Source organism: Pelodiscus sinensis, chromosome 3, assembly GCF_049634645.1.
Source record: "Pelodiscus sinensis isolate JC-2024 chromosome 3, ASM4963464v1, whole genome shotgun sequence".
Lineage (NCBI taxonomy): Eukaryota > Metazoa > Chordata > Testudines > Trionychidae > Pelodiscus > Pelodiscus sinensis.
In genome coordinates this window covers 79,634,195-79,646,455 of record NC_134713.1, presented here as the reverse complement: position 1 = coordinate 79,646,455, position 12,261 = coordinate 79,634,195, and the positions used below count along the sequence as shown (strand labels likewise).

The 12,261-nt window shown below is 46.5% G+C and overlaps 1 long non-coding RNA gene across 5 annotated transcripts in view; it reads right to left on the bottom strand.

Moving 5' to 3' along the window:
- The window catches only part of LOC142827854 (uncharacterized), a 45,497-nt gene that overhangs the window by 20,618 nt on the left and 12,618 nt on the right, over positions 1 to 12,261 (bottom strand). For all 5 annotated transcript variants that reach the window (XR_012902630.1, XR_012902627.1, XR_012902629.1 and 2 more), the window contains one exon: positions 10,203 to 10,301. This is a non-coding gene — a long non-coding RNA (uncharacterized LOC142827854). The remainder of the gene's footprint in view (positions 1 to 10,202; positions 10,302 to 12,261) is intronic.

The following is a 12,261-nucleotide window of genomic DNA, read 5'->3' as shown; positions in this document are numbered from 1 at the left end:
ACTCTTCATGGATTTGGCCAAGTTTCCCATGGTTCAATAAAGGGTGCCAAATTAGATTCAACCTGTATTTTGTAACTTGAATGCTTGACTTTGCAACCTTGATAAAATTCTTTAACAAGTTATTTTGTGTATATTATACATTAAAATCAAATAGGACAAAACTAACCAACAATTTATTTTAGTTAACATTTTGCATGGAGAACTTTATAACACTAGTTGGACAAAAAGTACTAAGTTTACTGAGTTGCTGTGCCCTCTCTGTACCCCTTAATTGTCCCCCACCCTATCAGAATTTAAGAAAAAAGGTTATTACCAGATGGTGCCCTTACTGGTATTTTAACAGTTACTGCTATTTCCTTTCTCAGTTGGGTGGAAATTATTTCTTAAATAAACCATTTAACATAAAAAATTAATAGCTTGTTACTGAAAGCTAAATCCACATAAGGCCTCTATATACGACCCTGAAACTGGGAAACATGGATTGTTTAGAATGTTCCTCTGTAATAGCCTATCTTGTTTAAATTGATTTCTAAAATATATATTACTAAAAATGAACCCATCTGTTTCTGAGTTTTTCTATGCAGATAACAATTCTGTGGAAGGGAGAGGAAGTTGGAATTAGGGAACTGACCAAATCACAGTTTTGGCAGAGGTGATGGATAGCTTTGTTTACTAGTCATGGAAACGGATACTAGAAGTTCTACAAAGTTGCAGCAGGAACATTTACTATTTAGATATTTAATTGCACACAAACAATAATTAAATTGAGATGGGAATTTTTTGGCAAGATACATAATCTCTATTTTTATAAATAAAGTAAACACAAAGAAAGTGTGCAGTGATTATAGGAGAGGATATTACTGTACACAATAAATGAAACATGATCTGCCTATTGCTATGTATGTAAAGCCTCCAAAGAACAGTCACCACAGCAGCTGTCTTTAGAGAATAATAAAGAAAAAACACGAAGTGTGGGAAAGGTATGGTCTTATCTTATAAAACATATGGTCGTTTACCCATTATTCTCTAAACACAGAAACGGTTTCTGCCATGACAGTTCCTGTTTCAAATGTCCACACCTAATGCCTGATTTCACAACAATATGTTTTTGCACAACAAGGTTACAGCAGACAAGACCAAGACTTCATTTGATTTACTGACAGATTCTGTTCTGTTTCCTTTTAAAGATAAAGAATGTGTTCAAAGTTGCCTGAGTGTGAGAATGTGATCACTTCTTGGAAAGCTCCCTTTACTCTGGGAACCAGTTAAGAAGCTATTTCTAACTTTTATATTACAGTACAGCCCTTCCCTATTCTTGCCTGTGGATGAGTACCAGTAGTATAATTCTGAAAGCTGTATCTATATATAATCTTTTTTGCCAATAAGATAACTGAGAGGATGCACAAGGTCGCTAAAGACAGAAATGGGAGAAGAACAATGTAACAGATAAAGCTTCACTTAATTGTACTGCTTTCAGAATCAATGTTTACTGTGTGCGCTTGATTACAATATCTGCTGCTACAACTGCTAGACAACATTCTCTTTTTACAGCTCGGAACAGCTGCCAAGCTCCATCCAACAGACCTTCTTTTCCACTCTACAACTATTTATACCTTCCAAGATAGGTGTTTGCAAAGAATGAGATTTTTTATTAATGTTGCATTGCAAGGATGTTAAATTTAGATGAATCAATAACTGAATAGTCTATGTAATTTGCATTGACTATTTGATTAGTCGATAAGGGTGCCTACACCTTTGAAATGTAGCAGGAGCCCTGACAGCTCTTGCTACATTTCAAAAGCGGAAGCACCACAGGGAGCACAGCTAGTGGGGCACTCAAGCAGTCCCCTGCTGGCCTGTGCTCCCTGCTTTTGAAATGTACAAGAGCCCAGAAAGGGCTCTTGTACATTTCAAAAGCAAAGTGCCACTGGGAGCATGGGGCCAGTGAGGTCCCCAACTGTCCCCAGGCTCCCCGCAGCACTTCTGCTTTTGAAATGTAGCAAGAGCCCTGGGGTGAACCAGCTTTTAAGCTCTCGGCAGAGGGATGTAAATTAGATGTATTGAAAATGCAAATGAAGCCGGGATTTAAATATCCCATGCTTCATTTGCATAATGGTGGTCGCTGCTTTGTTCCAAAACAGGGCTTTTCGAAAAGAAAAAAACAAACAAACCCGGCAGTTTAGATGGGACATTTTCGACAGATCTTTGTACAGGATCTTTCAAAATGAGGCATTTCTGTAGTGGAGTCTGTAGACCCAGGCTCTGAGATTTACTGCAGTGAGGGTTTGGGTTTTTTGCTTTTGCACTGTATATGTACCCTTACCGTCTCAAAGATATTTCACTAAACAATCATTGTCACTCTCTAGCAGGTTATTAGTTTGGAAAAACTCAAGAAGAGCTAAGGAGGTACTATAAAATGATAAACAAATGTGGTACCTATGTTCAAAAGAGATAAGGATAACTTGTATTGCCAATTATTATTATTTCTATTGTGGTAACATCCAAAGGCCCCTTAGAGGATCAATAACTAGGGCCCTACCAAATTCATGGTCCATTATGGTCAATTTCACTGCCATAGGCTTTGAAAATTGGTAAATTTTATGTTTTCAGCTGTTTAAACCAGAAATTTCATAGTATTTATTGTGGAGTCCTGACTCTAAAGGAGATTATGTGTTGGGGGCGGGGGGACGAAAGGGGCATGGCATGTTGCAAACCTGCTGTAGGGAGGTCATGGGATTGTCACCCTCACTCTGGATACAATAAGAGAAAGTTACTCACTTTGGTGCAGTAATGACGATTCTTCGAGATGTGTGTCCCCATGGGTGTTCCACTGTTAGTGTCGGGTCATACCGGTGCCACAGCTTGGAGTTTTCGTGAGCATGTGTAGCACGTGCTTTGGGCCGTTTGTGCCCTTTTGATCTCTCACGCGGTCCAGCTCTCGCCAGTTCCTCGAATCCACCCCAGTATCTGATAGATATAATGGTAGAATCTGGAGCAGGGTGGGTAGTGAAGCACCCGGGGGGGACACATCTTGAAGAACTGTCATTACTGCACCAAGGTGAGTAACTTCTTCTTCGAGTAGTGTCCCCGTGGGTGCTCCACTGTTGGCGAGTATGTAGCAGTAGTCAAGAGTAGTGGAAGATCAGCCTCAGATTCACGGTTTAACTACTGTCAATAAGACTGTGGAGGACACACTGGTATCTTTTGCTTGAGCTTGTATATAGCGCAGTGTTTCATAAACGTGTCGTTGGTGGGCCATGTAGCCACCCTGCTTATGTCATTAAGTGGAACCCCACGGAGAAAGGCTGTAGATGTTGTCATTGCTCTTGTTGAGTACGCTCTTAATGCCTGAGGCAGTGGTTCATTCCATAGGGCATAACACATAGTTTGTGTGATGCATGAAACTATAAGTTTGGAAATTCATTGCAATGATAGAGGTTGCCTTTCAGTATGTTTGGTTGTGGAAATGAATAAATGATCTGATTTACGAAAAGACTGAGTTCTATGTAAAATGCAAGGTCCCTGCAACGGTCTAGCAAATGAAACATCGCATCTCTTGTCGTTTGGTGTGATCTAGGGTAGAAAGTACAATTGGTTCATTTAGGTGAAAGTCGGAACATACTTTAGGAATGAAGGAAAGATGAGAACATAGTACCACATTATCTCTGTTGAAAATGGTATATGGCAGAATTGCCAATAGGACTGCCAACTCACTCACTCTGTGGGCAGAAATAATCACCAATAGGAAGACTACCTTTGTGACATCAAAAGTGAACAGGTGGCTAAGAGTTCAAAGGGGGCATGGGTAAGACTGTCCAGCACCATTTCTAAACTTTACTGTCGTGGTGGTGGTCTGCATGGTGGATACATGTTGACAAGACCTTTTATGAACCTTCTTGTAATGGGATGTGCGACAAATGAAAATCCTTCTATCGGTTGATGGAAGGAAGTAATGCCAGGCAAATGCACTTTTATTGATGCAAGGGCCAATCCAGAGTCCTTAAGTGACAGGATGCAGTCTAGGATTTTTTGTAAGGATACTGTTCTTGGGTCTAGATTTTGGTTAGAACACCAGGAAAGGAACCTACACTATTTCTGTAGGTAAGTGGATCAGGTAGACTGTTTCCTACTGTGTAATAGGACCTCTGGGTACGTCTACACTACAGCGCTAATTCGAACTAACTTAGTTCAAATTAGTTAATTCGAACTAAGCTAATTCGAACTAACGCATCCAGACTAAAAAACTAGTTCAAATTAGCGTTTTGCTAATTCGAACTAGCATGTCCATACAGAGTGGACCCTGAACCGGGGTTAAGGATGGCTGGAAGCAGTGCCGGCAGGGCATCAGATGAGGACTTAGAGCGTGGAGCTGCTGTCTCAGGCTAGCCGAGGGCTGTGCTTAAAGGGACCCGACTCCCACCCCGGACAGACAGTTCTCAGGGGTGCCCCGCTTGCAAAGCAGTCCTGGCTTGGATTGCCCGGAGTACCCACACTGGGCACATCACAGCACTCGGCCATCAGACCGGCTGCACTTGCCGCAGGCTGCCATATGGGGAGAAGGGGCAATTGGGGGGGTTGCAGGAGAGGTTCCACCCCCAGAAGCCCGCAGAGCCAGCCCAGTCCTTCCCATCAGGGGCTTGTACCCCATTCCTCCCTCACCTCCTTCCACTTATCCCTCCCTAGCCCCCCTTCCTGATGTACAAAATAAAGGACAATTGTGTTCAAAAATAGAATCTCTCTTTATTGAACAAAACTCGGGGAGACTGGGAAAAGGAGGTGGGAGAGGGGAAGAGAGAGGGTGGGAGAGGGGAGGGCAACTACAATGATCAGGGGTTGGGAACAGGTCCCATATGAAGAGAGGCTAAAGAGACTGGGACTTTTCAGCTTAGAAAAGAGGATATGGAGGGGGGATATGATAGAGGTCTATAAAAGCACGAGTGGGGTGGAGAGGGTGCATATAGAAAAGTTCTTCATTAGTTCCCATAATAGAAGGACTAGAGGACACCAAAGGAAAGGAATGGGTAGCAGGCTTCAAACTAACAACAGAAAGTTCTTCTTCACAAAGCAAATAGTCAACCTGTGGAACTCCTTGCTGCAGGAGGCTGTGAAGACTAGAACTAGAACAGAGTTTAAAGAGAAGTGAGATCAATTCATGGAGGTTGGGTCCATGGAGTGGTATTAGCCAGGGGGTAGGAGTGGTGTCCCTGCCCGAAGTTTGTGGAAGGCTGGAGAGGGATGGCACGAGACAAATGGCTTGGTCACTGTCTTTGGTCCATCCCCTCCAGGGTCCCTAGGGTTGGCCGCTGTCGGCAGACAGGCTACTGGGCTAGATGGACCTTTGGTCTGACCCAGTACGGCCATTCTAAGCTCAGGGCTCAGGGTTGGGGGGGTCTCAGTTGACCACCTTGATTTTCATGCAAACCCGCTCCTGGGTGGCCAGGCTGGCAGCTCTCCGGCCCTAGACAGCTGCTTTCCTGTGCCTAGTGCGGAGGTCGTGGACGAGGTCCACGATGTCTGCACTGGACCAGGCGGGTGCCCGCCTCTTGCGGTCCTGGGCAAGCTCCCGGGAACCGCCAGCCTGGTCCCGGGAAGAGGGGGAGGGCTGAGGTGCATCAGGTGGCTGGCTTGAGCCATACCAGGTGCAGGGTCTGCTGGCTGGGTGCTGGCAGGCTTGCACCTGGCACGGGCACCGTAGCCAGCCCGTGCCCCTTTAAGGGGTCCGGGGCCGGGACGGGGGCAATAGAGTTTCCCTGGTGTTGGCCAGAGTGGCCACCAGGGAAAGCTGGGGAGGACTAGCCTCCCACTAGTTCGAATTAAGGGGCTACACAGCCCTTAATTCGAACTAGTAAGTCTGAACTAGGCTTAGTCCTCGTACAATGAGGTTTACCTAGTTCGAACTAAGCGCTCCGCTAGTTCAAATTAAGTTCGAACTAGCGGAGCGCTAGTGTAGCGCCTATCAAAGTTAATTTGAACTAACGGACGTTAGTTCGAATTAACTTTGTAGTGTAGACATACCCTCTTCTACTTAGTCATAATCATTGTAGTTCTGCCTGGTAGAACCAACAAGGAGCCATGCTGTTAGGCATAGGACATGTGGTTGTGGGTGGAATAAGGTTCTTGTGTTCTGAGTCAAGAGACTGTGCTGAATCAGCAGGTGGTAGGGAGGCAGAGGAGACATCCAATACAGGCAAGGAAACCATATCTGCCATGGCCATAAAGGTGCTATGAGGATCACTGTGGCTTTGTCTGTGCGGATCTTCTCCAGCACTTCGGGAATGAGTGGAGTAGGAGGAATGCATACAAGACAGAACCTTCCCAAGTGAAGAGAAGGACATCTTCTAGAGATTCCAGGCCAATGCCCGCTCTTGAATAGTAACAATGACATTTCTTGTTTTTGTAGGAAGCAAACAGATCCATCTCTGGGAAGCCCCATCACTGAAAGATGGATTGGAAAATCTGAGGATGCAGCTCCCATTCGTGGTCCAGGGTGAAGTGTCTGCTGAGAGCTGCTATGTTGTTTACTGCTGGTAAGTATGAGACTAAAAGGGTGACTTTGTTCTGTATGCAACAGTTCCATAACCGAACTGCTTTGGCACATAGAGCACATAGAGTATGGGATGGAGTGTCCCCTTGCCGGTTTATATAGTACATTGTTGTTATGTTGTCGGTCAATATTCTGACAGTCTTGCCTTGAATGTATATCGCAAAATGCTTGCATGCACTGAACACAACTATGAGCTCCAATAAATGGATGTGAAAAATGGTCTTTCGAGTGGTCCATTGGCTTTGAATTGACAAGGTATTCATGTGGGCTTCCCATCCAATGAGTGACGCATCGGTAGTTATGTGAACAGAGGGTTGATCCCGGTGGTCCGGCCTGCCCACTAGAAGGCTGTGTGGTTTGGTCCACCACGTGAGGGATCGTACCACATGTGGTGGAAGGGATACAAGCTTGTGTACCTGTCATTTTTGATGGGTGTAAACAGAAGCAATCCAATGCTGAAGACAACGAAAGTGCAAGCGTGTATAATTGACCATGTGGGTTGTAGCAGCCGTATGACCCATCAGTTTAAGGCATGTGAGTATTGGAACTGTGGGGCTGATGGTGAGAGTAGTCACGAGATCTTGGATTGTGTCAAACCTTTGCAATGGTAGGTATGCTCTTGCTGCTACCGAATCCAGCTGAGCACCTATAAACTCTAGAGACTGTCGGCAGAAGAGTAGACTTTTGTATATTGAGTATGAGGCCCAGGAGTTCGAATGTTTATCTGGTTGTTGCCATCATTCGTTGTGTCTCTGCCTCTGATGGGCCTTTCACCAAACAATCGTCCAGATAAGGAAAAATAACGACTGCCTGCCTGTGCAGATATGCTGCAACAACAGCTAGAGTCTTCGAAAATACTCTGGATGCAGAAGAAAGGTCAAATGATAGCATGTGCTATTGATAATGATCTGTTCCCCTCATGAAGCACAGGAATTGTCTGTGTGCAGGGTGAATAGTTATATGAAAATAGGCATCCTGGAGGTCGAAGGCTGCAAACCAGTCTCCCTTTTCTAGTGCTGGTATTAATGACACTAGGGTAACCATTTTGAACCGCTGTTTTCGGAGATAGTGGCTCAGTCTGCAGAGCTCTAAGATAGGCCTCCATCTTCCCCTTTTCTTTGGGGTGAGAAAATAATATGAATAAAACCCCTTGCCCTGGAAGTCTTTGGGTACAATCTCTACCGCTCCCAGGTCGAGTAGGCATTGTACCTCTTGCATGAGTAGATCTTTGTGAGGGGGGAGTCCCTGAAGAGGGATGAGGAGGATGAATGTGCAGAGCGTGGCGGTGAGGACGGTGCTGGAGAAAAAGTCAACGGTTCCGAATTCAGCTGCATGGGGGGGATCTGACTTCTGGGTTGCTTTTCTCGATGTGAGTGGGCTCGATGGTGCATAAGATGCCGATGCTGGCCATGTTGATTTTGAAAGGGGTGATGTGTCTGGTGCTGATGTGGCTGGTGCCGATGTTGTTACTGGCACACATGCTCACATCGGTATAGATGGTGTTGGTGGTACCGTCGTGCTTGATATGGTCGCCGGCGGTGCTGAGCTACGGACTGTTACAAACACTAGCAGCACCGATGAGGGTTTTTCCTGAGATTTTGGTTCTGAGGCCGATTTATGCCTCGATATGATGGTATCAGATGTGCCAAGTTTGTCTCCTACACTTACTCTGGCTGAAATGGCTGACTTTAGTGAACCAACCGGTGTCGCTCTTTTTTGGAGCCGGTTGTGGTGAAACGGCTTTCCTTTTCTCAGTCCTAGGAGACTGAGGAGTTGAGAGAGGCTGTGATAACTCTGTTGGTTGTAATTCCTTGTCAAAAAGGATCCTTTTGAACCTCATTTCTCTGTTCTTATGCGCTCTCAGTGAGTTTGGCACAATGGATGCACGTGTGCCTTGTTGAGGCACTTAATACATTCGGCATGGCCATCCAAAGCAGACATTGAGTCTCAGCTTCTGGAGCACTTCTTAAAGCCAGGGGAACCCGGCATAACTGCTAACTAACAACTAATATTAGAGAATCTTTGTTTTGAAAAGAGAAAACAGCTACCTATTATCTAACAAACTATTCTAATTATGTTAACTGTAACGCTAATTTAGATTTTCCTAACTCCTGACAGGATTCTGTGAGGAGAGCGAGCTCATTCTGTCTGCAACCGTGGGCAACGAAGAAGGAACTGGCGAGAGCTGGACCACATGAGAGATCAAAAGGGCGTGAATGGCCCAAAACAAGTGCTACGCATGCATGGTCTAGCTGCCTATTGCTCATGAAAACTCCGAGCTGCAGCGCCAGGACGACCCGACACCAACAGTGAAGCACCCACAGGGACACCACTCAAAGAAGAACTGAAGCTTCCTGAAACTGCAGGTGGTTCTAAAAGTGAAAGTGGGTCTGATCTCTCCAGTGCTGCTGGGAGCACTCCAGCTTCGGGCTTCTCACTGGTAGTCTTGATTTGCTTGGGAGGAGCAATATTTACTCTCTTTGCACAGTGGCAGAAAGCTCTGCAACCTCTGCCCCACACTCAACTGCCTAGTCCCAGACAGCTTCCTGCAGCAGGGGGAGGCACCTGGAGGTGGATCAATCTGGTCTCTCGTCACCCCAAATAGCTATGCAGGAGATAGATAAGTCCTGTACTTCACTGCGTAGTCAAAGCTAGGAAGCCCCCTTTGATGGGGCGCTCCCAGCAGCACAGGGAAGATATGATCCAATTCCACAAGTCTCCATGAACTGCAGGAACCTCAGGCTGCTGCCCAATTCCAGACAGCATCCTGCAGTAAAGGGCAGGATCCAAAGCAATTTGCAGGGAGAGGGCCAAGTCCTGTCCCTCCCCCTCCCAATCCAGAGCTCAGAGAATCATAGAATGCTAGAACTGGAAGGGACCTCAAGAGATCATCAATTCCAGAACCCTGCTCACAGCCTAGATCATCCCTGACAGATGCCTAACCAACCTGTTCTTAAATATCTCCAGAGAAGGAGATTCCACAATCTCCCAAGGCAATTTATTCCAGTGTCTAACCACTCTGACAAAGTTTTTTTCTAATGTCCAATCTAAACCTCCCTTGCTGCAATTTAAGGGAGTTAGGAAGACCACCTTGATGGGGCACTCTTAGGAAAAAGAAGACATCAGATTTCATGGGGAAGGGCTTACTTCACGGTCCATGACACATATTTCACGACGGTGAAATTGATAGAATCCTATCAATAACCCACTGAGTTTGTTTCTATACAAGCAAAAATGAAGGTATGATCCATGCTCCAAATATCTTTTGTCTAATTTAAATTCTTAAAAAAAGAATGGAAACGATGAACATCTAAACAACATTTTCAGACCCAGGAATCAAAGCTTAGCTAAATCTCTTTTTTAGACACACAGATAAGGCCACTAACTTAAGCACCTAAACTTGACCTAGCTTCTTTAGGTTAGCCATGTATGAATATTTTGACCGTAGAAGATAACAGAATCCTAGATAGTTAGCAATTTGGGTTTACAAACCGATCTTATCATATGAACTTGCTTTTAAAAAAAATTATAAAATGCATGGTTAAAAGAAATGTAGATATTATATGTCATGAAACTTTATTATGATCATTCAAATTGGCTAATTAATGTAAAATGAAAGGTGATTGAAGGACAATAGACAAGAATAATGATATACAACCTTGTAGCTATTTGTGGAATGCTACAGGCATTGGTGTGAAGCCTCGTTTCATCTGCCATCTTCGTTATTGGTCTGGAAGAAGTTATGGCGCAGACACCACTGAAAATAGTAATATAGTACAAAATATCAAAGAGTTGTTAAAAACAGACAGAAAACATGAGATTCAGCTCAGTAAAATGCAGTAAAATAATTTGTAACACTAATATTCAGTGAAAGGGATTAATCCCAAAGCCAAAATGTTGAAAACATCCTAAGGATAATAATGAACAGCAAATTACATAGAAGTTTAAAAAGTGGTGTCACCAAAAAGGCCAACGCAATTTTCAGCTGCATAGTCAGGGCTTGTCTATACAGTGATTTTAGCCTGCTGTAACTAAAAGTTCCATAGTGCGCTTTGATCTATAGCAGTGTTTTCCAATGTTATTTGGCCAAGGAACCCTTTTCAGCTTTTCAGAATTTCAAGAAACGCCTAGGTTTGTCAAGCAAAAACAAAAAAAGGGGGGGGGGGAGGAGAAGCGACCCACCAAGGAGAGAGAGACCCACCAATTCATGAAAATCACATTCCTTCCCTAAGACTCCCACTTCCCTTCCGTGAGTCCTCATCCGCTCTGTTCCCCTCCTCTCCATCACTTGCTAGCCCCAGCCCTTATACACTCTCACTAGGTTGAGACAGGAGGTGTGAGGTGGGAATGAGGGATTTGGGTGTGGGAAGGGGTGAGAAGTACAGGCAGTCCCCGGGTTACGTACAAGATAGGGACTGTAGGTTTGTTCTTAAGTTGAATTTGTATGTAAGTTGGAACTGGTACATATTGTAGGGGAAACTCTAGCCAAACATTTCTCCAGAGCTCAATTTTATTCTCCCACACCTCACTTCCCTCAGTCCTTTATTCTCAAGCTTTATTCTCAAGACCCTCCTTCCTGCCGACGGGAGGGGGGGGGGGGTTGAAGCTGTCCAGGGGCGTCCGCGGGGCCAATGGACCCAAAGCTGGCAGGGCGGGGTGCCTCCCTCACTGTTGCCGCCTCCCGCGGCGCGGGGGGCACTTCCCCTGCGGCGCTCAGGGCAGCGTTGGCTGAACCGCCTGTCAGGCAGCGAGTCTCGGAACAGGACCAGGTACCTACCCAAAATAAACCCAAGGACAGGGAATAGCAACACAAGTGAGGGATATCTACAGGGTGAAAAACTGCAACGAGCATTTCTCCATTGAGTGTAGCGCTGAGGGCTGCGGATAGACATGGCTCTGGGACACCTTAAATTTCAAGCTGCTGCCTTTAAAGGCAAGCAAGGGCCTCTACTGCTGCTCTTTGTGCAGCCGTGAGGGAGCCCGGCTGGCGGTGAACAGGAAAGAGCCGCGAACACAGCAATCCCCTTCCAACACCCCACCCCACCCCCAGAGGCTCCTCCACGGAGCTGTGCAGAAGCAGGGGTGGGGGGCACGGACGATCTCCCTTACACACGAAATTATTAGCAGGAAAAGCGCGGAGGAAGGGGGGGAACAGGTAAAATGTCAGCAGGAGCAGAGTTAACCCTTCGCTGCAAGCAGAGGTGCTGGGGCAGCCTTTGGAGGCGAAGCGCCGCAGCCGCCCCCCATTGCCGCCGCCGCAGCCCCGGGGAGGGCGGGAAAGGGGTGGAATGTTCCCCACGAGTGGCATGCAGCAGGCTCCCCGGCCAGGGGACTCTACGGCGCGGGGCCCCAGCGGCAACAAAAATGTCGGCGGGTGAAAAATTTAACCCGTCGCCTGCCGGCCTCGGCGCGGGGAGTTTTTTAAAGCAGCCCCAGCAGCGCTTCGCATCCCCTTCCCCCGCCCCCCTCGCAGCTGGGCTCTGGGGTTGGGGTCAAGTGTGCCCCATGCGCCACGACTGGCCGCTGCAGCGCCCGGAGGCCGCAGCCTGGCACAGGGCCGGGTGTTTAACGGCGGAGGCGGATTCCCCTTTAATCTCCCCGCCTGCCCTCCCCCTCCAGGTCTCCCTCTTACCGGCTCGCTCCTCGCCCTCCCCCTGCCTCCTCCCGCGAACGGGACTCCCAGCCCAGTCCCACAATGCACCGGGCGCGCCGGGCTC